At 45.1% G+C, this 24880-nt stretch overlaps 19 non-coding genes across 19 annotated transcripts; all 19 read right to left on the bottom strand.

The window, feature by feature from the left end:
* Positions 1-88: 88 nt before the first annotated feature.
* Positions 89-279, bottom strand: LOC141199786 (U2 spliceosomal RNA). The gene has a single exon (XR_012271528.1). It is a non-coding gene; the product is annotated as a U2 spliceosomal RNA (small nuclear RNA).
* Positions 280-1400: 1121 nt separating this feature from the next.
* Positions 1401-1591, bottom strand: LOC141199785 (U2 spliceosomal RNA). Its single transcript, XR_012271527.1, has one exon. It is a non-coding gene; the product is annotated as a U2 spliceosomal RNA (small nuclear RNA).
* Positions 1592-2711: 1120 nt separating this feature from the next.
* On the bottom strand, positions 2712-2902 carry LOC141199783 (U2 spliceosomal RNA). The gene has a single exon (XR_012271525.1). It is a non-coding gene; the product is annotated as a U2 spliceosomal RNA (small nuclear RNA).
* A 1120-nt stretch (positions 2903-4022) lies between these two features.
* On the bottom strand, positions 4023-4213 carry LOC141199782 (U2 spliceosomal RNA). The gene has a single exon (XR_012271524.1). It is a non-coding gene; the product is annotated as a U2 spliceosomal RNA (small nuclear RNA).
* A 1123-nt stretch (positions 4214-5336) lies between these two features.
* Positions 5337-5527, bottom strand: LOC141200334 (U2 spliceosomal RNA). Its single transcript, XR_012272057.1, has one exon. It is a non-coding gene; the product is annotated as a U2 spliceosomal RNA (small nuclear RNA).
* Positions 5528-6648: 1121 nt separating this feature from the next.
* Positions 6649-6839, bottom strand: LOC141199781 (U2 spliceosomal RNA). Its single transcript, XR_012271523.1, has one exon. It is a non-coding gene; the product is annotated as a U2 spliceosomal RNA (small nuclear RNA).
* Positions 6840-7957: 1118 nt separating this feature from the next.
* On the bottom strand, positions 7958-8148 carry LOC141199780 (U2 spliceosomal RNA). The gene has a single exon (XR_012271522.1). It is a non-coding gene; the product is annotated as a U2 spliceosomal RNA (small nuclear RNA).
* A 1122-nt stretch (positions 8149-9270) lies between these two features.
* On the bottom strand, positions 9271-9461 carry LOC141199779 (U2 spliceosomal RNA). The gene has a single exon (XR_012271521.1). It is a non-coding gene; the product is annotated as a U2 spliceosomal RNA (small nuclear RNA).
* A 1122-nt stretch (positions 9462-10583) lies between these two features.
* Positions 10584-10774, bottom strand: LOC141199777 (U2 spliceosomal RNA). The gene has a single exon (XR_012271520.1). It is a non-coding gene; the product is annotated as a U2 spliceosomal RNA (small nuclear RNA).
* A 1120-nt stretch (positions 10775-11894) lies between these two features.
* On the bottom strand, positions 11895-12085 carry LOC141199776 (U2 spliceosomal RNA). The gene has a single exon (XR_012271519.1). It is a non-coding gene; the product is annotated as a U2 spliceosomal RNA (small nuclear RNA).
* Positions 12086-13207: 1122 nt separating this feature from the next.
* LOC141199775 (U2 spliceosomal RNA) lies at positions 13208-13398 on the bottom strand. Its single transcript, XR_012271518.1, has one exon. It is a non-coding gene; the product is annotated as a U2 spliceosomal RNA (small nuclear RNA).
* A 1119-nt stretch (positions 13399-14517) lies between these two features.
* Positions 14518-14708, bottom strand: LOC141200236 (U2 spliceosomal RNA). The gene has a single exon (XR_012271962.1). It is a non-coding gene; the product is annotated as a U2 spliceosomal RNA (small nuclear RNA).
* Positions 14709-15826: 1118 nt separating this feature from the next.
* Positions 15827-16017, bottom strand: LOC141199774 (U2 spliceosomal RNA). The gene has a single exon (XR_012271517.1). It is a non-coding gene; the product is annotated as a U2 spliceosomal RNA (small nuclear RNA).
* Positions 16018-17139: 1122 nt separating this feature from the next.
* LOC141199773 (U2 spliceosomal RNA) lies at positions 17140-17330 on the bottom strand. The gene has a single exon (XR_012271516.1). It is a non-coding gene; the product is annotated as a U2 spliceosomal RNA (small nuclear RNA).
* Positions 17331-18450: 1120 nt separating this feature from the next.
* On the bottom strand, positions 18451-18641 carry LOC141199771 (U2 spliceosomal RNA). Its single transcript, XR_012271514.1, has one exon. It is a non-coding gene; the product is annotated as a U2 spliceosomal RNA (small nuclear RNA).
* A 1122-nt stretch (positions 18642-19763) lies between these two features.
* Positions 19764-19954, bottom strand: LOC141199770 (U2 spliceosomal RNA). Its single transcript, XR_012271513.1, has one exon. It is a non-coding gene; the product is annotated as a U2 spliceosomal RNA (small nuclear RNA).
* Positions 19955-21074: 1120 nt separating this feature from the next.
* Positions 21075-21265, bottom strand: LOC141200235 (U2 spliceosomal RNA). Its single transcript, XR_012271961.1, has one exon. It is a non-coding gene; the product is annotated as a U2 spliceosomal RNA (small nuclear RNA).
* A 1118-nt stretch (positions 21266-22383) lies between these two features.
* LOC141199769 (U2 spliceosomal RNA) lies at positions 22384-22574 on the bottom strand. Its single transcript, XR_012271512.1, has one exon. It is a non-coding gene; the product is annotated as a U2 spliceosomal RNA (small nuclear RNA).
* A 1119-nt stretch (positions 22575-23693) lies between these two features.
* Positions 23694-23884, bottom strand: LOC141199768 (U2 spliceosomal RNA). Its single transcript, XR_012271511.1, has one exon. It is a non-coding gene; the product is annotated as a U2 spliceosomal RNA (small nuclear RNA).
* Positions 23885-24880: the final 996 nt, after the last annotated feature.

Raw genomic sequence — 24880 nt, 5'->3', positions numbered from 1 at the left:
AAGAGTCCATCCCAAAATCCGACAAACAAGCAAAATGAACAAAAAGCATTGAATTCAATTCTTTCTGATTTTAGAAACTGCATTAAAGAAGGGGTGCACCGGTCCTGGAGATACTGCAATACCAGGTCAATGCGTGGAGTGGACAGAGCAAGCTCTTTTTCCATCTCCCTGTTCTAAAAATCCATTTAATATATGGTCCCCAGATAGGGGACGTATCAGATATTAAACTGATAAGAACAGATACTACACTTGATCTTAGCCAAAAGGCCGAGAAGCGATAACCAGAATTGGTTTCCGACTACGGTGCCACCCAAGGATTCTGAAAAGTCCATTTGTGGAGATGGCCACCTGGACTCCCGTTAAGAAGACATGCTGTCAACCTCTAGATCCCTCACATGCCTGCACTTTTCGGCTTGCTGCTGCTGCAATCCACGCGTTTTAGATCTGCATAACTCCACCTCTTTTAGCACAGTACCCTCAACCCCCGGCTGTTCCCACCCGCCTCAACACCGTTGGAAGGGAGGAGAACCAATTAAGGCGGGGGGGGGGGTGGAACGAGCAGCTGTCTACCCTTAGCAGGAGGGTTGCTGATTAAATACCTCTCCTGCTGCTGCTGCTGCTGGCTGTCCAGCAGCAGACTGAAGGTGGCTGCTGCTGTGCGCAGGTATATAAAGGCTCAGAGCCTATTATGACACGCGCAGCCAGCGTTCCATTGCCACATTCCGTCTACTGCAGGCGGGATACCTGGATGGCTGAATGTCACTGAGAAGCTCACAGAGACCGCCATAAGCAACAGTTTAAAAGAATGCCACAGACTAATCAACCAAACTTTTTGGGTTGGTTTCTCTTTTATAGTCTGCAGGCATTAAATGAAAGAAGTCAGTGTTCCAGCAGAGGGAGACAACGTTTCAGAAAAGGCATTGTAGCAAACCAAAAAAGAAATTTTAAGCGCAGCAGAGTAACCAGCTCACATACCTGTTAGCTCAGGTGAGTTTAAAAGGCTGCTGTTGATAACAAGGGCATTTGCTAAATAGATGGTGTGTGTGCAACAATATACTGAAAGGTCAATTATATTGTGCAGCTTATCTCACCACCTGTAGTTATTTAGGTGAAAGCTCCAAAATGCTTGCCTAATATGTCTGTTTATCCAAAAGGAAGTATAGAGGGAGAGCTAGATAGATAGCATTGCATTACATTACATTACATGGCAATGCAATGCACAGTTGCTGAAGTTGAACCAAAATGAGCTTGTCATCTGGCTTCTGCAACTTTTAACATGAAAAATCCAATGAGGAGAAGAAAAGCAAAGCCAAAGAGTCCATCCCAAAATCCGACAAACAAGCAAAATGAACAAAAAGCATTGAATTCAATTCTTTCTGATTTTAGAAACTGCATTAAAGAAGGGGTGCACCGGTCCTGGAGATACTGCAATACCAGGTCAATGCGTGGAGTGGACAGAGCAAGCTCTTTTTCCATCTCCCTGTTCTAAAAATCCATTTAATATATGGTCCCCAGATAGGGGACGTATCAGATATTAAACTGATAAGAACAGATACTACACTTGATCTTAGCCAAAAGGCCGAGAAGCGATAACCAGAATTGGTTTCCGACTACGGTGCCACCCAAGGATTCTGAAAAGTCCATTTGTGGAGATGGCCACCTGGACTCCCGTTAAGAAGACATGCTGTCAACCTCTAGATCCCTCACATGCCTGCACTTTTCGGCTTGCTGCTGCTGCAATCCACGCGTTTTAGATCTGCATAACTCCACCTCTTTTAGCACAGTACCCTCAACCCCCGGCTGTTCCCACCCGCCTCAACACCGTTGGAAGGGAGGAGAACCAATTAAGGCGGGGGGGGGGTGGAACGAGCAGCTGTCTACCCTTAGCAGGAGGGTTGCTGATTAAATACCTCTACTGCTGCTGCTGCTGCTGGCTGTCCAGCAGCAGACTGAAGGTGGCTGCTGCTGTGCGCAGGTATATAAAGGCTCAGAGCCTATTATGACACGCGCAGCCAGCGTTCCATTGCCACATTCCGTCTACTGCAGGCGGGATACCTGGATGGCTGAATGTCACTGAGAAGCTCACAGAGACCGCCATAAGCAACAGTTTAAAAGAATGCCACAGACTAATCAACCAAACTTTTTGGGTTGGTTTCTCTTTTATAGTCTGCAGGCATTAAATGAAAGAAGTCAGTGTTCCAGCAGAGGGAGACAACGTTTCAGAAAAGGCATTGTAGCAAACCAAAAAAGAAATTTTAAGCGCAGCAGAGTAACCAGCTCACATACCTGTTAGCTCAGGTGAGTTTAAAAGGCTGCTGTTGATAACAAGGGCATTTGCTAAATAGATGGTGTGTGTGCAACAATATACTGAAAGGTCAATTATATTGTGCAGCTTATCTCACCACCTGTAGTTATTTAGGTGAAAGCTCCAAAATGCTTGCCTAATATGTCTGTTTATCCAAAAGGAAGTATAGAGGGAGAGCTAGATAGATAGCATTGCATTACATTACATTACATGGCAATGCAATGCACAGTTGCTGAAGTTGAACCAAAATGAGCTTGTCATCTGGCTTCTGCAACTTTTAACATGAAAAATCCAATGAGGAGAAGAAAAGCAAAGCCAAAGAGTCCATCCCAAAATCCGACAAACAAGCAAAATGAACAAAAAGCATTGAATTCAATTCTTTCTGATTTTAGAAACTGCATTAAAGAAGGGGTGCACCGGTCCTGGAGATACTGCAATACCAGGTCAATGCGTGGAGTGGACAGAGCAAGCTCTTTTTCCATCTCCCTGTTCTAAAAATCCATTTAATATATGGTCCCCAGATAGGGGACGTATCAGATATTAAACTGATAAGAACAGATACTACACTTGATCTTAGCCAAAAGGCCGAGAAGCGATAACCAGAATTGGTTTCCGACTACGGTGCCACCCAAGGATTCTGAAAAGTCCATTTGTGGAGATGGCCACCTGGACTCCCGTTAAGAAGACATGCTGTCAACCTCTAGATCCCTCACATGCCTGCACTTTTCGGCTTGCTGCTGCTGCAATCCACGCGTTTTAGATCTGCATAACTCCACCTCTTTTAGCACAGTACCCTCAACCCCCGGCTGTTCCCACCCGCCTCAACACCGTTGGAAGGGAGGAGAACCAATTAAGGCGGGGGGGGGGTGGAACGAGCAGCTGTCTACCCTTAGCAGGAGGGTTGCTGATTAATTACCTCTCCTGCTGCTGCTGCTGCTGGCTGTCCAGCAGCAGACTGAAGGTGGCTGCTGCTGTGCGCAGGTATATAAAGGCTCAGAGCCTATTATGACACGCGCAGCCAGCGTTCCATTGCCACATTCCGTCTACTGCAGGCGGGATACCTGGATGGCTGAATGTCACTGAGAAGCTCACAGAGACCGCCATAAGCAACAGTTTAAAAGAATGCCACAGACTAATCAACCAAACTTTTTGGGTTGGTTTCTCTTTTATAGTCTGCAGGCATTAAATGAAAGAAGTCAGTGTTCCAGCAGAGGGAGACAACGTTTCAGAAAAGGCATTGTAGCAAACCAAAAAAGAAATTTTAAGCGCAGCAGAGTAACCAGCTCACATACCTGTTAGCTCAGGTGAGTTTAAAAGGCTGCTGTTGATAACAAGGGCATTTGCTAAATAGATGGTGTGTGTGCAACAATATACTGAAAGGTCAATTATATTGTGCAGCTTATCTCACCACCTGTAGTTATTTAGGTGAAAGCTCCAAAATGCTTGCCTAATATGTCTGTTTATCCAAAAGGAAGTATAGAGGGAGAGCTAGATAGATAGCATTGCATTACATTACATTACATGGCAATGCAATGCACAGTTGCTGAAGTTGAACCAAAATGAGCTTGTCATCTGGCTTTTGCAACTTTTAACATGAAAAATCCAATGAGGAGAAGAAAAGCAAAGCCAAAGAGTCCATCCCAAAATCCGACAAACAAGCAAAATGAACAAAAAGCATTGAATTCAATTCTTTCTGATTTTAGAAACTGCATTAAAGAAGGGGTGCACCGGTCCTGGAGATACTGCAATACCAGGTCAATGCGTGGAGTGGACAGAGCAAGCTCTTTTTCCATCTCCCTGTTCTAAAAATCCATTTAATATATGGTCCCCAGATAGGGGACGTATCAGATATTAAACTGATAAGAACAGATACTACACTTGATCTTAGCCAAAAGGCCGAGAAGCGATAACCAGAATTGGTTTCCGACTACGGTGCCACCCAAGGATTCTGAAAAGTCCATTTGTGGAGATGGCCACCTGGACTCCCGTTAAGAAGACATGCTGTCAACCTCTAGATCCCTCACATGCCTGCACTTTTCGGCTTGCTGCTGCTGCAATCCACGCGTTTTAGATCTGCATAACTCCACCTCTTTTAGCACAGTACCCTCAACCCCCGGCTGTTCCCACCCGCCTCAACACCGTTGGAAGGGAGGAGAACCAATTAAGGCGGGGGGGGGGGGGTGGAACGAGCAGCTGTCTACCCTTAGCAGGAGGGTTGCTGATTAATTACCTCTCCTGCTGCTGCTGCTGCTGGCTGTCCAGCAGCAGACTGAAGGTGGCTGCTGCTGTGCGCAGGTATATAAAGGCTCAGAGCCTATTATGACACGCGCAGCCAGCGTTCCATTGCCACATTCCGTCTACTGCAGGCGGGATACCTGGATGGCTGAATGTCACTGAGAAGCTCACAGAGACCGCCATAAGCAACAGTTTAAAAGAATGCCACAGACTAATCAACCAAACTTTTTGGGTTGGTTTCTCTTTTATAGTCTGCAGGCATTAAATGAAAGAAGTCAGTGTTCCAGCAGAGGGAGACAACGTTTCAGAAAAGGCATTGTAGCAAACCAAAAAAGAAATTTTAAGCGCAGCAGAGTAACCAGCTCACATACCTGTTAGCTCAGGTGAGTTTAAAAGGCTGCTGTTGATAACAAGGGCATTTGCTAAATAGATGGTGTGTGTGCAACAATATACTGAAAGGTCAATTATATTGTGCAGCTTATCTCACCACCTGTAGTTATTTAGGTGAAAGCTCCAAAATGCTTGCCTAATATGTCTGTTTATCCAAAAGGAAGTATAGAGGGAGAGCTAGATAGATAGCATTGCATTACATTACATTACATGGCAATGCAATGCACAGTTGCTGAAGTTGAACCAAAATGAGCTTGTCATCTGGCTTCTGCAACTTTTAACATGAAAAATCCAATGAGGAGAAGAAAAGCAAAGCCAAAGAGTCCATCCCAAAATCCGACAAACAAGCAAAATGAACAAAAAGCATTGAATTCAATTCTTTCTGATTTTAGAAACTGCATTAAAGAAGGGGTGCACCGGTCCTGGAGATACTGCAATACCAGGTCAATGCGTGGAGTGGACAGAGCAAGCTCTTTTTCCATCTCCCTGTTATAAAAATCCATTTAATATATGGTCCCCAGATAGGGGACGTATCAGATATTAAACTGATAAGAACAGATACTACACTTGATCTTAGCCAAAAGGCCGAGAAGCGATAACCAGAATTGGTTTCCGACTACGGTGCCACCCAAGGATTCTGAAAAGTCCATTTGTGGAGATGGCCACCTGGACTCCCGTTAAGAAGACATGCTGTCAACCTCTAGATCCCTCACATGCCTGCACTTTTCGGCTTGCTGCTGCTGCAATCCACGCGTTTTAGATCTGCATAACTCCACCTCTTTTAGCACAGTACCCTCAACCCCCGGCTGTTCCCACCCGCCTCAACACCGTTGGAAGGGAGGAGAACCAATTAAGGCGGGGGGGGGGGTGGAACGAGCAGCTGTCTACCCTTAGCAGGAGGGTTGCTGATTAATTACCTCTCCTGCTGCTGCTGCTGCTGGCTGTCCAGCAGCAGACTGAAGGTGGCTGCTGCTGTGAGCAGGTATATAAAGGCTCAGAGCCTATTATGACACGCGCAGCCAGCGTTCCATTGCCACATTCCGTCTACTGCAGGCGGGATACCTGGATGGCTGAATGTCACTGAGAAGCTCACAGAGACCGCCATAAGCAACAGTTTAAAAGAATGCCACAGACTAATCAACCAAACTTTTTGGGTTGGTTTCTCTTTTATAGTCTGCAGGCATTAAATGAAAGAAGTCAGTGTTCCAGCAGAGGGAGACAACGTTTCAGAAAAGGCATTGTAGCAAACCAAAAAAGAAATTTTAAGCGCAGCAGAGTAACCAGCTCACATACCTGTTAGCTCAGGTGAGTTTAAAAGGCTGCTGTTGATAACAAGGGCATTTGCTAAATAGATGGTGTGTGTGCAACAATATACTGAAAGGTCAATTATATTGTGCAGCTTATCTCACCACCTGTAGTTATTTAGGTGAAAGCTCCAAAATGCTTGCCTAATATGTCTGTTTATCCAAAAGGAAGTATAGAGGGAGAGCTAGATAGATAGCATTGCATTACATTACATTACATGGCAATGCAATGCACAGTTGCTGAAGTTGAACCAAAATGAGCTTGTCATCTGGCTTCTGCAACTTTTAACATGAAAAATCCAATGAGGAGAAGAAAAGCAAAGCCAAAGAGTCCATCCCAAAATCCGACAAACAAGCAAAATGAACAAAAAGCATTGAATTCAATTCTTTCTGATTTTAGAAACTGCATTAAAGAAGGGGTGCACCGGTCCTGGAGATACTGCAATACCAGGTCAATGCGTGGAGTGGACAGAGCAAGCTCTTTTTCCATCTCCCTGTTCTAAAAATCCATTTAATATATGGTCCCCAGATAGGGGACGTATCAGATATTAAACTGATAAGAACAGATACTACACTTGATCTTAGCCAAAAGGCCGAGAAGCGATAACCAGAATTGGTTTCCGACTACGGTGCCACCCAAGGATTCTGAAAAGTCCATTTGTGGAGATGGCCACCTGGACTCCCGTTAAGAAGACATGCTGTCAACCTCTAGATCCCTCACATGCCTGCACTTTTCGGCTTGCTGCTGCTGCAATCCACGCGTTTTAGATCTGCATAACTCCACCTCTTTTAGCACAGTACCCTCAACCCCCGGCTGTTCCCACCCGCCTCAACACCGTTGGAAGGGAGGAGAACCAATTAAGGCGGGGGGGGTGGAACGAGCAGCTGTCTACCCTTAGCAGGAGGGTTGCTGATTAATTACCTCTCCTGCTGCTGCTGCTGCTGGCTGTCCAGCAGCAGACTGAAGGTGGCTGCTGCTGTGCGCAGGTATATAAAGGCTCAGAGCCTATTATGACACGCGCAGCCAGCGTTCCATTGCCACATTCCGTCTACTGCAGGCGGGATACCTGGATGGCTGAATGTCACTGAGAAGCTCACAGAGACCGCCATAAGCAACAGTTTAAAAGAATGCCACAGACTAATCAACCAAACTTTTTGGGTTGGTTTCTCTTTTATAGTCTGCAGGCATTAAATGAAAGAAGTCAGTGTTCCAGCAGAGGGAGACAACGTTTCAGAAAAGGCATTGTAGCAAACCAAAAAAGAAATTTTAAGCGCAGCAGAGTAACCAGCTCACATACCTGTTAGCTCAGGTGAGTTTAAAAGGCTGCTGTTGATAACAAGGGCATTTGCTAAATAGATGGTGTGTGTGCAACAATATACTGAAAGGTCAATTATATTGTGCAGCTTATCTCACCACCTGTAGTTATTTAGGTGAAAGCTCCAAAATGCTTGCCTAATATGTCTGTTTATCCAAAAGGAAGTATAGAGGGAGAGCTAGATAGATAGCATTGCATTACATTACATTACATGGCAATGCAATGCACAGTTGCTGAAGTTGAACCAAAATGAGCTTGTCATCTGGCTTCTGCAACTTTTAACATGAAAAATCCAATGAGGAGAAGAAAAGCAAAGCCAAAGAGTCCATCCCAAAATCCGACAAACAAGCAAAATGAACAAAAAGCATTGAATTCAATTCTTTCTGATTTTAGAAACTGCATTAAAGAAGGGGTGCACCGGTCCTGGAGATACTGCAATACCAGGTCAATGCGTGGAGTGGACAGAGCAAGCTCTTTTTCCATCTCCCTGTTCTAAAAATCCATTTAATATATGGTCCCCAGATAGGGGACGTATCAGATATTAAACTGATAAGAACAGATACTACACTTGATCTTAGCCAAAAGGCCGAGAAGCGATAACCAGAATTGGTTTCCGACTACGGTGCCACCCAAGGATTCTGAAAAGTCCATTTGTGGAGATGGCCACCTGGACTCCCGTTAAGAAGACATGCTGTCAACCTCTAGATCCCTCACATGCCTGCACTTTTCGGCTTGCTGCTGCTGCAATCCACGCGTTTTAGATCTGCATAACTCCACCTCTTTTAGCACAGTACCCTCAACCCCCGGCTGTTCCCACCCGCCTCAACACCGTTGGAAGGGAGGAGAACCAATTAAGGCGGGGGGGGGTGGAACGAGCAGCTGTCTACCCTTAGCAGGAGGGTTGCTGATTAATTACCTCTCCTGCTGCTGCTGCTGCTGCTGGCTGTCCAGCAGCAGACTGAAGGTGGCTGCTGCTGTGCGCAGGTATATAAAGGCTCAGAGCCTATTATGACACGCGCAGCCAGCGTTCCATTGCCACATTCCGTCTACTGCAGGCGGGATACCTGGATGGCTGAATGTCACTGAGAAGCTCACAGAGACCGCCATAAGCAACAGTTTAAAAGAATGCCACAGACTAATCAACCAAACTTTTTGGGTTGGTTTCTCTTTTATAGTCTGCAGGCATTAAATGAAAGAAGTCAGTGTTCCAGCAGAGGGAGACAACGTTTCAGAAAAGGCATTGTAGCAAACCAAAAAAGAAATTTTAAGCGCAGCAGAGTAACCAGCTCACATACCTGTTAGCTCAGGTGAGTTTAAAAGGCTGCTGTTGATAACAAGGGCATTTGCTAAATAGATGGTGTGTGTGCAACAATATACTGAAAGGTCAATTATATTGTGCAGCTTATCTCACCACCTGTAGTTATTTAGGTGAAAGCTCCAAAATGCTTGCCTAATATGTCTGTTTATCCAAAAGGAAGTATAGAGGGAGAGCTAGATAGATAGCATTGCATTACATTACATTACATGGCAATGCAATGCACAGTTGCTGAAGTTGAACCAAAATGAGCTTGTCATCTGGCTTCTGCAACTTTTAACATGAAAAATCCAATGAGGAGAAGAAAAGCAAAGCCAAAGAGTCCATCCCAAAATCCGACAAACAAGCAAAATGAACAAAAAGCATTGAATTCAATTCTTTCTGATTTTAGAAACTGCATTAAAGAAGGGGTGCACCGGTCCTGGAGATACTGCAATACCAGGTCAATGCGTGGAGTGGACAGAGCAAGCTCTTTTTCCATCTCCCTGTTCTAAAAATCCATTTAATATATGGTCCCCAGATAGGGGACGTATCAGATATTAAACTGATAAGAACAGATACTACACTTGATCTTAGCCAAAAGGCCGAGAAGCGATAACCAGAATTGGTTTCCGACTACGGTGCCACCCAAGGATTCTGAAAAGTCCATTTGTGGAGATGGCCACCTGGACTCCCGTTAAGAAGACATGCTGTCAACCTCTAGATCCCTCACATGCCTGCACTTTTCGGCTTGCTGCTGCTGCAATCCACGCGTTTTAGATCTGCATAACTCCACCTCTTTTAGCACAGTACCCTCAACCCCCGGCTGTTCCCACCCGCCTCAACACCGTTGGAAGGGAGGAGAACCAATTAAGGCGGGGGGGGGGGGTGGAACGAGCAGCTGTCTAACCTTAGCAGGAGGGTTGCTGATTAATTACCTCTCCTGCTGCTGCTGCTGCTGGCTGTCCAGCAGCAGACTGAAGGTGGCTGCTGCTGTGCGCAGGTATATAAAGGCTCAGAGCCTATTATGACACGCGCAGCCAGCGTTCCATTGCCACATTCCGTCTACTGCAGGCGGGATACCTGGATGGCTGAATGTCACTGAGAAGCTCACAGAGACCGCCATAAGCAACAGTTTAAAAGAATGCCACAGACTAATCAACCAAACTTTTTGGGTTGGTTTCTCTTTTATAGTCTGCAGGCATTAAATGAAAGAAGTCAGTGTTCCAGCAGAGGGAGACAACGTTTCAGAAAAGGCATTGTAGCAAACCAAAAAAGAAATTTTAAGTGCAGCAGAGTAACCAGCTCACATACCTGTTAGCTCAGGTGAGTTTAAAAGGCTGCTGTTGATAACAAGGGCATTTGCTAAATAGATGGTGTGTGTGCAACAATATACTGAAAGGTCAATTATATTGTGCAGCTTATCTCACCACCTGTAGTTATTTAGGTGAAAGCTCCAAAATGCTTGCCTAATATGTCTGTTTATCCAAAAGGAAGTATAGAGGGAGAGCTAGATAGATAGCATTGCATTACATTACAATACATGGCAATGCAATGCACAGTTGCTGAAGTTGAACCAAAATGAGCTTGTCATCTGGCTTCTGCAACTTTTAACATGAAAAATCCAATGAGGAGAAGAAAAGCAAAGCCAAAGAGTCCATCCCAAAATCCGACAAACAAGCAAAATGAACAAAAAGCATTGAATTCAATTCTTTCTGATTTTAGAAACTGCATTAAAGAAGGGGTGCACCGGTCCTGGAGATACTGCAATACCAGGTCAATGCGTGGAGTGGACAGAGCAAGCTCTTTTTCCATCTCCCTGTTCTAAAAATCCATTTAATATATGGTCCCCAGATAGGGGACGTATCAGATATTAAACTGATAAGAACAGATACTACACTTGATCTTAGCCAAAAGGCCGAGAAGCGATAACCAGAATTGGTTTCCGACTACGGTGCCACCCAAGGATTCTGAAAAGTCCATTTGTGGAGATGGCCACCTGGACTCCCGTTAAGAAGACATGCTGTCAACCTCTAGATCCCTCACATGCCTGCACTTTTCGGCTTGCTGCTGCTGCAATCCACGCGTTTTAGATCTGCATAACTCCACCTCTTTTAGCACAGTACCCTCAACCCCCGGCTGTTCCCACCCGCCTCAACACCGTTGGAAGGGAGGAGAACCAATTAAGGCGGGGGGGGGGTGGAACGAGCAGCTGTCTACCCTTAGCAGGAGGGTTGCTGATTAATTACCTCTCCTGCTGCTGCTGCTGCTGGCTGTCCAGCAGCAGACTGAAGGTGGCTGCTGCTGTGCGCAGGTATATAAAGGCTCAGAGCCTATTATGACACGCGCAGCCAGCGTTCCATTGCCACATTCCGTCTACTGCAGGCGGGATACCTGGATGGCTGAATGTCACTGAGAAGCTCACAGAGACCGCCATAAGCAACAGTTTAAAAGAATGCCACAGACTAATCAACCAAACTTTTTGGGTTGGTTTCTCTTTTATAGTCTGCAGGCATTAAATGAAAGAAGTCAGTGTTCCAGCAGAGGGAGACAACGTTTCAGAAAAGGCATTGTAGCAAACCAAAAAAGAAATTTTAAGCGCAGCAGAGTAACCAGCTCACATACCTGTTAGCTCAGGTGAGTTTAAAAGGCTGCTGTTGATAACAAGGGCATTTGCTAAATAGATGGTGTGTGTGCAACAATATACTGAAAGGTCAATTATATTGTGCAGCTTATCTCACCACCTGTAGTTATTTAGGTGAAAGCTCCAAAATGCTTGCCTAATATGTCTGTTTATCCAAAAGGAAGTATAGAGGGAGAGCTAGATAGATAGCATTGCATTACATTACATTACATGGCAATGCAATGCACAGTTGCTGAAGTTGAACCAAAATGAGCTTGTCATCTGGCTTCTGCAACTTTTAACATGAAAAATCCAATGAGGAGAAGAAAAGCAAAGCCAAAGAGTCCATCCCAAAATCCGACAAACAAGCAAAATGAACAAAAAGCATTGAATTCAATTCTTTCTGATTTTAGAAACTGCATTAAAGAAGGGGTGCACCGGTCCTGGAGATACTGCAATACCAGGTCAATGCGTGGAGTGGACAGAGCAAGCTCTTTTTCCATCTCCCTGTTCTAAAAATCCATTTAATATATGGTCCCCAGATAGGGGACGTATCAGATATTAAACTGATAAGAACAGATACTACACTTGATCTTAGCCAAAAGGCCGAGAAGCGATAACCAGAATTGGTTTCCGACTACGGTGCCACCCAAGGATTCTGAAAAGTCCATTTGTGGAGATGGCCACCTGGACTCCCGTTAAGAAGACATGCTGTCAACCTCTAGATCCCTCACATGCCTGCACTTTTCGGCTTGCTGCTGCTGCAATCCACGCGTTTTAGATCTGCATAACTCCACCTCTTTTAGCACAGTACCCTCAACCCCCGGCTGTTCCCACCCGCCTCAACACCGTTGGAAGGGAGGAGAACCAATTAAGGCGGGGGGGGGGGGTGGAACGAGCAGCTGTCTACCCTTAGCAGGTGGGTTGCTGATTAATTACCTCTCCTGCTGCTGCTGCTGCTGGCTGTCCAGCAGCAGACTGAAGGTGGCTGCTGCTGTGCGCAGGTATATAAAGGCTCAGAGCCTATTATGACACGCGCAGCCAGCGTTCCATTGCCACATTCCGTCTACTGCAGGCGGGATACCTGGATGGCTGAATGTCACTGAGAAGCTCACAGAGACCGCCATAAGCAACAGTTTAAAAGAATGCCACAGACTAATCAACCAAACTTTTTGGGTTGGTTTCTCTTTTATAGTCTGCAGGCATTAAATGAAAGAAGTCAGTGTTCCAGCAGAGGGAGACAACGTTTCAGAAAAGGCATTGTAGCAAACCAAAAAAGAAATTTTAAGCGCAGCAGAGTAACCAGCTCACATACCTGTTAGCTCAGGTGAGTTTAAAAGGCTGCTGTTGATAACAAGGGCATTTGCTAAATAGATGGTGTGTGTGCAACAATATACTGAAAGGTCAATTATATTGTGCAGCTTATCTCACCACCTGTAGTTATTTAGGTGAAAGCTCCAAAATGCTTGCCTAATATGTCTGTTTATCCAAAAGGAAGTATAGAGGGAGAGCTAGATAGATAGCATTGCATTACATTACAATACATGGCAATGCAATGCACAGTTGCTGAAGTTGAACCAAAATGAGCTTGTCATCTGGCTTCTGCAACTTTTAACATGAAAAATCCAATGAGGAGAAGAAAAGCAAAGCCAAAGAGTCCATCCCAAAATCCGACAAACAAGCAAAATGAACAAAAAGCATTGAATTCAATTCTTTCTGATTTTAGAAACTGCATTAAAGAAGGGGTGCACCGGTCCTGGAGATACTGCAATACCAGGTCAATGCGTGGAGTGGACAGAGCAAGCTCTTTTTCCATCTCCCTGTTCTAAAAATCCATTTAATATATGGTCCCCAGATAGGGGACGTATCAGATATTAAACTGATAAGAACAGATACTACACTTGATCTTAGCCAAAAGGCCGAGAAGCGATAACCAGAATTGGTTTCCGACTACGGTGCCACCCAAGGATTCTGAAAAGTCCATTTGTGGAGATGGCCACCTGGACTCCCGTTAAGAAGACATGCTGTCAACCTCTAGATCCCTCACATGCCTGCACTTTTCGGCTTGCTGCTGCTGCAATCCACGCGTTTTAGATCTGCATAACTCCACCTCTTTTAGCACAGTACCCTCAACCCCCGGCTGTTCCCACCCGCCTCAACACCGTTGGAAGGGAGGAGAACCAATTAAGGCGGGGGGGGGTGGAACGAGCAGCTGTCTACCCTTAGCAGGAGGGTTGCTGATTAATTACCTCTCCTGCTGCTGCTGCTGCTGGCTGTCCAGCAGCAGACTGAAGGTGGCTGCTGCTGTGCGCAGGTATATAAAGGCTCAGAGCCTATTATGACACGCGCAGCCAGCGTTCCATTGCCACATTCCGTCTACTGCAGGCGGGATACCTGGATGGCTGAATGTCACTGAGAAGCTCACAGAGACCGCCATAAGCAACAGTTTAAAAGAATGCCACAGACTAATCAACCAAACTTTTTGGGTTGGTTTCTCTTTTATAGTCTGCAGGCATTAAATGAAAGAAGTCAGTGTTCCAGCAGAGGGAGACAACGTTTCAGAAAAGGCATTGTAGCAAACCAAAAAAGAAATTTTAAGCGCAGCAGAGTAACCAGCTCACATACCTGTTAGCTCAGGTGAGTTTAAAAGGCTGCTGTTGATAACAAGGGCATTTGCTAAATAGATGGTGTGTGTGCAACAATATACTGAAAGGTCAATTATATTGTGCAGCTTATCTCACCACCTGTAGTTATTTAGGTGAAAGCTCCAAAATGCTTGCCTAATATGTCTGTTTATCCAAAAGGAAGTATAGAGGGAGAGCTAGATAGATAGCATTGCATTACATTACATTACATGGCAATGCAATGCACAGTTGCTGAAGTTGAACCAAAATGAGCTTGTCATCTGGCTTCTGCAACTTTTAACATGAAAAATCCAATGAGGAGAAGAAAAGCAAAGCCAAAGAGTCCATCCCAAAATCCGACAAACAAGCAAAATGAACAAAAAGCATTGAATTCAATTCTTTCTGATTTTAGAAACTGCATTAAAGAAGGGGTGCACCGGTCCTGGAGATACTGCAATACCAGGTCAATGCGTGGAGTGGACAGAGCAAGCTCTTTTTCCATCTCCCTGTTCTAAAAATCCATTTAATATATGGTCCCCAGATAGGGGACGTATCAGATATTAAACTGATAAGAACAGATACTACACTTGATCTTAGCCAAAAGGCCAAGAAGCGATAACCAGAATTGGTTTCCGACTACGGTGCCACCCAAGGATTCTGAAAAGTCCATTTGTGGAGATGGCCACCTGGACTCCCGTTAAGAAGACATGCTGTCAACCTCTAGATCCCTCACATGCCTGCACTTTTCGGCTTGCTGCTGCTGCAATCCACGCGTTTTAGATCTGCATAACTCCACCTCTTTTAGCACAGTACCCTCAACCCCCGGCTGTTCCCACCCGCCTCAACACCGTTGGAAGGGAGGAGAACCAATTAAGGCGGGGGGGGTGGAACGAGCAGCTGTCTACCCTTAGCAGGAGGGTTGCTGATTAATTACCTCTCCTGCTGCTGCTGCTGCTGGCTGTCCAGCAGCAGACTGAAGGTGGCTGCTGCTGTGCGCAGGTATATAAAGGCTCAGAGCCTATTATGACACGCGCAGCCAGCGTTCCATTGCCACATTCCGTCTACTGCAGGCGGGATACCTGGATGGCTGAATGTCACTGAGAAGCTCACAGAGACCGCCATAAGCAACAGTTTAAAAGAATGCCACAGACTAATCAACCAAACTTTTTGGGTTGGTTTCTCTTTTATAGTCTGCAGGCATTAAATGAAAGAAGTCAGTGTTCCAACAGAGGGAGACAACGTTTCAGAAAAGGCATTGTAGCAAACCAAAAAAGAAATTTTAAGCGCAGCAGAGTAACCAGCTCACATACCTGTTAGCTCAGGTGAGTTTAAAAGGCTGCTGTTGATAACAAGGGCATTTGCTAAATAGATGGTGTGTGTGCAACAATATACTGAAAGGTCAATTATATTGTGCAGCTTATCTCACCACCTGTAGTTATTTAGGTGAAAGCTCCAAAATGCTTGCCTAATATGTCTGTTTATCCAAAAGGAAGTATAGAGGGAGAGCTAGATAGATAGCATTGCATTACATTACATTACATGGCAATGCAATGCACAGTTGCTGAAGTTGAACCAAAATGAGCTTGTCATCTGGCTTCTGCAACTTTTAACATGAAAAATCCAATGAGGAGAAGAAAAGCAAAGCCAAAGAGTCCATCCCAAAATCCGACAAACAAGCAAAATGAACAAAAAGCATTGAATTCAATTCTTTCTGATTTTAGAAACTGCATTAAAGAAGGGGTGCACCGGTCCTGGAGATACTGCAATACCAGGTCAATGCGTGGAGTGGACAGAGCAAGCTCTTTTTCCATCTCCCTGTTCTAAAAATCCATTTAATATATGGTCCCCAGATAGGGGACGTATCAGATATTAAACTGATAAGAACAGATACTACACTTGATCTTAGCCAAAAGGCCGAGAAGCGATAACCAGAATTGGTTTCCGACTACGGTGCCACCCAAGGATTCTGAAAAGTCCATTTGTGGAGATGGCCACCTGGACTCCCGTTAAGAAGACATGCTGTCAACCTCTAGATCCCTCACATGCCTGCACTTTTCGGCTTGCTGCTGCTGCAATCCACGCGTTTTAGATCTGCATAACTCCACCTCTTTTAGCACAGTACCCTCAACCCCCGGCTGTTCCCACCCGCCTCAACACCGTTGGAAGGGAGGAGAACCAATTAAGGCGGGGGGGGGGGGTGGAACGAGCAGCTGTCTAACCTTAGCAGGAGGGTTGCTGATTAATTACCTCTCCTGCTGCTGCTGCTGCTGGCTGTCCAGCAGCAGACTGAAGGTGGCTGCTGCTGTGCGCAGGTATATAAAGGCTCAGAGCCTATTATGACACGCGCAGCCAGCGTTCCATTGCCACATTCCGTCTACTGCAGGCGGGATACCTGGATGGCTGAATGTCACTGAGAAGCTCACAGAGACCGCCATAAGCAACAGTTTAAAAGAATGCCACAGACTAATCAACCAAACTTTTTGGGTTGGTTTCTCTTTTATAGTCTGCAGGCATTAAATGAAAGAAGTCAGTGTTCCAGCAGAGGGAGACAACGTTTCAGAAAAGGCATTGTAGCAAACCAAAAAAGAAATTTTAAGTGCAGCAGAGTAACCAGCTCACATACCTGTTAGCTCAGGTGAGTTTAAAAGGCTGCTGTTGATAACAAGGGCATTTGCTAAATAGATGGTGTGTGTGCAACAATATACTGAAAGGTCAATTATATTGTGCAGCTTATCTCACCACCTGTAGTTATTTAGGTGAAAGCTCCAAAATGCTTGCCTAATATGTCTGTTTATCCAAAAGGAAGTATAGAGGGAGAGCTAGATAGATAGCATTGCATTACATTACAATACATGGCAATGCAATGCACAGTTGCTGAAGTTGAACCAAAATGAGCTTGTCATCTGGCTTCTGCAACTTTTAACATGAAAAATCCAATGAGGAGAAGAAAAGCAAAGCCAAAGAGTCCATCCCAAAATCCGACAAACAAGCAAAATGAACAAAAAGCATTGAATTCAATTCTTTCTGATTTTAGAAACTGCATTAAAGAAGGGGTGCACCGGTCCTGGAGATACTGCAATACCAGGTCAATGCGTGGAGTGGACAGAGCAAGCTCTTTTTCCATCTCCCTGTTCTAAAAATCCATTTAATATATGGTCCCCAGATAGGGGACGTATCAGATATTAAACTGATAAGAACAGATACTACACTTGATCTTAGCCAAAAGGCCGAGAAGCGATAACCAGAATTGGTTTCCGACTACGGTGCCACCCAAGGATTCTGAAAAGTCCATTTGTGGAGATGGCCACCTGGACTCCCGTTAAGAAGACATGCTGTCAACCTCTAGATCCCTCACATGCCTGCACTTTTCGGCTTGCTGCTGCTGCAATCCACGCGTTTTAGATCTGCATAACTCCACCTCTTTTAGCACAGTACCCTCAACCCCCGGCTGTTCCCACCCGCCTCAACACCGTTGGAAGGGAGGAGAACCAATTAAGGCGGGGGGGGGGTGGAACGAGCAGCTGTCTACCCTTAGCAGGAGGGTTGCTGATTAATTACCTCTCCTGCTGCTGCTGCTGCTGGCTGTCCAGCAGCAGACTGAAGGTGGCTGCTGCTGTGCGCAGGTATATAAAGGCTCAGAGCCTATTATGACACGCGCAGCCAGCGTTCCATTGCCACATTCCGTCTACTGCAGGCGGGATACCTGGATGGCTGAATGTCACTGAGAAGCTCACAGAGACCGCCATAAGCAACAGTTTAAAAGAATGCCACAGACTAATCAACCAAACTTTTTGGGTTGGTTTCTCTTTTATAGTCTGCAGGCATTAAATGAAAGAAGTCAGTGTTCCAGCAGAGGGAGACAACGTTTCAGAAAAGGCATTGTAGCAAACCAAAAAAGAAATTTTAAGCGCAGCAGAGTAACCAGCTCACATACCTGTTAGCTCAGGTGAGTTTAAAAGGCTGCTGTTGATAACAAGGGCATTTGCTAAATAGATGGTGTGTGTGCAACAATATACTGAAAGGTCAATTATATTGTGCAGCTTATCTCACCACCTGTAGTTATTTAGGTGAAAGCTCCAAAATGCTTGCCTAATATGTCTGTTTATCCAAAAGGAAGTATAGAGGGAGAGCTAGATAGATAGCATTGCATTACATTACATTACATGGCAATGCAATGCACAGTTGCTGAAGTTGAACCAAAATGAGCTTGTCATCTGGCTTCTGCAACTTTTAACATGAAAAATCCAATGAGGAGAAGAAAAGCAAAGCCAAAGAGTCCATCCCAAAATCCGACAAACAAGCAAAATGAACAAAAAGCATTGAATTCAATTCTTTCTGATTTTAGAAACTGCATTAAAGAAGGGGTGCACCGGTCCTGGAGATACTGCAATACCAGGTCAATGCGTGGAGTGGACAGAGCAAGCTCTTTTTCCATCTCCCTGTTCTAAAAATCCATTTAATATATGGTCCCCAGATAGGGGACGTATCAGATATTAAACTGATAAGAACAGATACTACACTTGATCTTAGCCAAAAGGCCGAGAAGCGATAACCAGAATTGGTTTCCGACTACGGTGCCACCCAAGGATTCTGAAAAGTCCATTTGTGGAGATGGCCACCTGGACTCCCGTTAAGAAGACATGCTGTCAACCTCTAGATCCCTCACATGCCTGCACTTTTCGGCTTGCTGCTGCTGCAATCCACGCGTTTTAGATCTGCATAACTCCACCTCTTTTAGCACAGTACCCTCAACCCCCGGCTGTTCCCACCCGCCTCAACACCGTTGGAAGGGAGGAGAACCAATTAAGGCGGGGGGGGGGGGTGGAACGAGCAGCTGTCTACCCTTAGCAGGTGGGTTGCTGATTAATTACCTCTCCTGCTGCTGCTGCTGCTGGCTGTCCAGCAGCAGACTGAAGGTGGCTGCTGCTGTGCGCAGGTATATAAAGGCTCAGAGCCTATTATGACACGCGCAGCCAGCGTTCCATTGCCACATTCCGTCTACTGCAGGCGGGATACCTGGATGGCTGAATGTCACTGAGAAGCTCACAGAGACCGCCATAAGCAACAGTTTAAAAGAATGCCACAGACTAATCAACCAAACTTTTTGGGTTGGTTTCTCTTTTATAGTCTGCAGGCATTAAATGAAAGAAGTCAGTGTTCCAGCAGAGGGAGACAACGTTTCAGAAAAGGCATTGTAGCAAACCAAAAAAGAAATTTTAAGCGCAGCAGAGTAACCAGCTCACATACCTGTTAGCTCAGGTGAGTTTAAAAGGCTGCTGTTGATAACAAGGGCATTTGCTAAATAGATGGTGTGTGTGCAACAATATACTGAAAGGTCAATTATATTGTGCAGCTTATCTCACCACCTGTAGTTATTTAGGTGAAAGCTCCAAAATGCTTGCCTAATATGTCTGTTTATCCAAAAGGAAGTATAGAGGGAGAGCTAGATAGATAGCATTGCATTACATTACAATACATGGCAATGCAATGCACAGTTGCTGAAGTTGAACCAAAATGAGCTTGTCATCTGGCTTCTGCAACTTTTAACATGAAAAATCCAATGAGGAGAAGAAAAGCAAAGCCAAAGAGTCCATCCCAAAATCCGACAAACAAGCAAAATGAACAAAAAGCATTGAATTCAATTCTTTCTGATTTTAGAAACTGCATTAAAGAAGGGGTGCACCGGTCCTGGAGATACTGCAATACCAGGTCAATGCGTGGAGTGGACAGAGCAAGCTCTTTTTCCATCTCCCTGTTCTAAAAATCCATTTAATATATGGTCCCCAGATAGGGGACGTATCAGATATTAAACTGATAAGAACAGATACTACACTTGATCTTAGCCAAAAGGCCGAGAAGCGATAACCAGAATTGGTTTCCGACTACGGTGCCACCCAAGGATTCTGAAAAGTCCATTTGTGGAGATGGCCACCTGGACTCCCGTTAAGAAGACATGCTGTCAACCTCTAGATCCCTCACATGCCTGCACTTTTCGGCTTGCTGCTGCTGCAATCCACGCGTTTTAGATCTGCATAACTCCACCTCTTTTAGCACAGTACCCTCAACCCCCGGCTGTTCCCACCCGCCTCAACACCGTTGGAAGGGAGGAGAACCAATTAAGGCGGGGGGGGGGTGGAACGAGCAGCTGTCTACCCTTAGCAGGAGGGTTGCTGATTAATTACCTCTCCTGCTGCTGCTGCTGCTGGCTGTCCAGCAGCAGACTGAAGGTGGCTGCTGCTGTGCGCAGGTATATAAAGGCTCAGAGCCTATTATGACACGCGCAGCCAGCGTTCCATTGCCACATTCCGTCTACTGCAGGCGGGATACCTGGATGGCTGAATGTCACTGAGAAGCTCACAGAGACCGCCATAAGCAACAGTTTAAAAGAATGCCACAGACTAATCAACCAAACTTTTTGGGTTGGTTTCTCTTTTATAGTCTGCAGGCATTAAATGAAAGAAGTCAGTGTTCCAGCAGAGGGAGACAACGTTTCAGAAAAGGCATTGTAGCAAACCAAAAAAGAAATTTTAAGCGCAGCAGAGTAACCAGCTCACATACCTGTTAGCTCAGGTGAGTTTAAAAGGCTGCTGTTGATAACAAGGGCATTTGCTAAATAGATGGTGTGTGTGCAACAATATACTGAAAGGTCAATTATATTGTGCAGCTTATCTCACCACCTGTAGTTATTTAGGTGAAAGCTCCAAAATGCTTGCCTAATATGTCTGTTTATCCAAAAGGAAGTATAGAGGGAGAGCTAGATAGATAGCATTGCATTACATTACATTACATGGCAATGCAATGCACAGTTGCTGAAGTTGAACCAAAATGAGCTTGTCATCTGGCTTCTGCAACTTTTAACATGAAAAATCCAATGAGGAGAAGAAAAGCAAAGCCAAAGAGTCCATCCCAAAATCCGACAAACAAGCAAAATGAACAAAAAGCATTGAATTCAATTCTTTCTGATTTTAGAAACTGCATTAAAGAAGGGGTGCACCGGTCCTGGAGATACTGCAATACCAGGTCAATGCGTGGAGTGGACAGAGCAAGCTCTTTTTCCATCTCCCTGTTCTAAAAATCCATTTAATATATGGTCCCCAGATAGGGGACGTATCAGATATTAAACTGATAAGAACAGATACTACACTTGATCTTAGCCAAAAGGCCAAGAAGCGATAACCAGAATTGGTTTCCGACTACGGTGCCACCCAAGGATTCTGAAAAGTCCATTTGTGGAGATGGCCACCTGGACTCCCGTTAAGAAGACATGCTGTCAACCTCTAGATCCCTCACATGCCTGCACTTTTCGGCTTGCTGCTGCTGCAATCCACGCGTTTTAGATCTGCATAACTCCACCTCTTTTAGCACAGTACCCTCAACCCCCGGCTGTTCCCACCCGCCTCAACACCGTTGGAAGGGAGGAGAACCAATTAAGGCGGGGGGGGTGGAACGAGCAGCTGTCTACCCTTAGCAGGAGGGTTGCTGATTAATTACCTCTCCTGCTGCTGCTGCTGCTGGCTGTCCAGCAGCAGACTGAAGGTGGCTGCTGCTGTGCGCAGGTATATAAAGGCTCAGAGCCTATTATGACACGCGCAGCCAGCGTTCCATTGCCACATTCCGTCTACTGCAGGCGGGATACCTGGATGGCTGAATGTCACTGAGAAGCTCACAGAGACCGCCATAAGCAACAGTTTAAAAGAATGCCACAGACTAATCAACCAAACTTTTTGGGTTGGTTTCTCTTTTATAGTCTGCAGGCATTAAATGAAAGAAGTCAGTGTTCCAGCAGAGGGAGACAACGTTTCAGAAAAGGCATTGTAGCAAACCAAAAAAGAAATTTTAAGCGCAGCAGAGTAACCAGCTCACATACCTGTTAGCTCAGGTGAGTTTAAAAGGCTGCTGTTGATAACAAGGGCATTTGCTAAATAGATGGTGTGTGTGCAACAATATACTGAAAGGTCAATTATATTGTGCAGCTTATCTCACCACCTGTAGTTATTTAGGTGAAAGCTCCAAAATGCTTGCCTAATATGTCTGTTTATCCAAAAGGAAGTATAGAGGGAGAGCTAGATAGATAGCATTGCATTACATTACATTACATGGCAATGCAATGCACAGTTGCTGAAGTTGAACCAAAATGAGCTTGTCATCTGGCTTCTGCAACTTTTAACATGAAAAATCCAATGAGGAGAAGAAAAGCAAAGCCAAAGAGTCCATCCCAAAATCCGACAAACAAGCAAAATGAACAAAAAGCATTGAATTCAATTCTTTCTGATTTTAGAAACTGCATTAAAGAAGGGGTGCACCGGTCCTGGAGATACTGCAATACCAGGTCAATGCGTGGAGTGGACAGAGCAAGCTCTTTTTCCATCTCCCTGTTCTAAAAATCCATTTAATATATGGTCCCCAGATAGGGGACGTATCAGATATTAAACTGATAAGAACAGATACTACACTTGATCTTAGCCAAAAGGCCGAGAAGCGATAACCAGAATTGGTTTCCGACTACGGTGCCACCCAAGGATTCTGAAAAGTCCATTTGTGGAGATGGCCACCTGGACTCCCGTTAAGAAGACATGCTGTCAACCTCTAGATCCCTCACATGCCTGCACTTTTCGGCTTGCTGCTGCTGCAATCCACGCGTTTTAGATCTGCATAACTCCACCTCTTTTAGCACAGTACCCTCAACCCCCGGCTGTTCCCACCCGCCTCAACACCGTTGGAAGGGAGGAGAACCAATTAAGGCGGGGGGGGGTGGAACGAGCAGCTGTCTACCCTTAGCAGGAGGGTTGCTGATTAATTACCTCTCCTGCTGCTGCTGCTGCTGGCTGTCCAGCAGCAGACTGAAGGTGGCTGCTGCTGTGCGCAGGTATATAAAGGCTCAGAGCCTATTATGACACGCGCAGCCAGCGTTCCATTGCCACATTCCGTCTACTGCAGGCGGGATACCTGGATGGCTGAATGTCACTGAGAAGCTCACAGAGACCGCCATAAGCAACAGTTTAAAAGAATGCCACAGACTAATCAACCAAACTTTTTGGGTTGGTTTCTCTTTTATAGTCTGCAGGCATTAAATGAAAGAAGTCAGTGTTCCAGCAGAGGGAGACAACGTTTCAGAAAAGGCATTGTAGCAAACCAAAAAAGAAATTTTAAGCGCAGCAGAGTAACCAGCTCACATACCTGTTAGCTCAGGTGAGTTTAAAAGGCTGCTGTTGATAACAAGGGCATTTGCTAAATAGATGGTGTGTGTGCAACAATATACTGAAAGGTCAATTATATTGTGCAGCTTATCTCACCACCTGTAGTTATTTAGGTGAAAGCTCCAAAATGCTTGCCTAATATGTCTGTTTATCCAAAAGGAAGTATAGAGGGAGAGCTAGATAGATAGCATTGCATTACATTACATTACATGGCAATGCAATGCACAGTTGCTGAAGTTGAACCAAAATGAGCTTGTCATCTGGCTTCTGCAACTTTTAACATGAAAAATCCAATGAGGAGAAGAAAAGCAAAGCCAAAGAGTCCATCCCAAAATCCGACAAACAAGCAAAATGAACAAAAAGCATTGAATTCAATTCTTTCTGATTTTAGAAACTGCATTAAAGAAGGGGTGCACCGGTCCTGGAGATACTGCAATACCAGGTCAATGCGTGGAGTGGACAGAGCAAGCTCTTTTTCCATCTCCCTGTTCTAAAAATCCATTTAATATATGGTCCCCAGATAGGGGACGTATCAGATATTAAACTGATAAGAACAGATACTACACTTGATCTTAGCCAAAAGGCCGAGAAGCGATAACCAGAATTGGTTTCCGACTACGGTGCCACCCAAGGATTCTGAAAAGTCCATTTGTGGAGATGGCCACCTGGACTCCCGTTAAGAAGACATGCTGTCAACCTCTAGATCCCTCACATGCCTGCACTTTTCGGCTTGCTGCTGCTGCAATCCACGCGTTTTAGATCTGCATAACTCCACCTCTTTTAGCACAGTACCCTCAACCCCCGGCTGTTCCCACCCGCCTCAACACCGTTGGAAGGGAGGAGAACCAATTAAGGCGGGGGGGGGGTGGAACGAGCAGCTGTCTACCCTTAGCAGGAGGGTTGCTGATTAATTACCTCTCCTGCTGCTGCTGCTGCTGGCTGTCCAGCAGCAGACTGAAGGTGGCTGCTGCTGTGCGCAGGTATATAAAGGCTCAGAGCCTATTATGACACGCGCAGCCAGCGTTCCATTGCCACATTCCGTCTACTGCAGGCGGGATACCTGGATGGCTGAATGTCACTGAGAAGCTCACAGAGACCGCCATAAGCAACAGTTTAAAAGAATGCCACAGACTAATCAACCAAACTTTTTGGGTTGGTTTCTCTTTTATAGTCTGCAGGCATTAAATGAAAGAAGTCAGTGTTCCAGCAGAGGGAGACAACGTTTCAGAAAAGGCATTGTAGCAAACCAAAAAAGAAATTTTAAGCGCAGCAGAGTAACCAGCTCACATACCTGTTAGCTCAGGTGAGTTTAAAAGGCTGCTGTTGATAACAAGGGCATTTGCTAAATAGATGGTGTGTGTGCAACAATATACTGAAAGGTCAATTATATTGTGCAGCTTATCTCACCACCTGTAGTTATTTAGGTGAAAGCTCCAAAATGCTTGCCTAATATGTCTGTTTATCCAAAAGGAAGTATAGAGGGAGAGCTAGATAGATAGCATTGCATTACATTACATTACATGGCAATGCAATGCACAGTTGCTGAAGTTGAACCAAAATGAGCTTGTCATCTGGCTTCTGCAACTTTTAAC

The sequence above is a fragment of the Phyllobates terribilis genome, unplaced genomic scaffold (assembly GCF_046119375.1).
Source record: "Phyllobates terribilis strain yellow unplaced genomic scaffold, ASM4611937v1 Scaffold_108__1_contigs__length_5656254, whole genome shotgun sequence".
Lineage (NCBI taxonomy): Eukaryota > Metazoa > Chordata > Amphibia > Anura > Dendrobatidae > Phyllobates > Phyllobates terribilis.
This window is presented reverse-complemented; position numbering and strand designations above follow the sequence as displayed.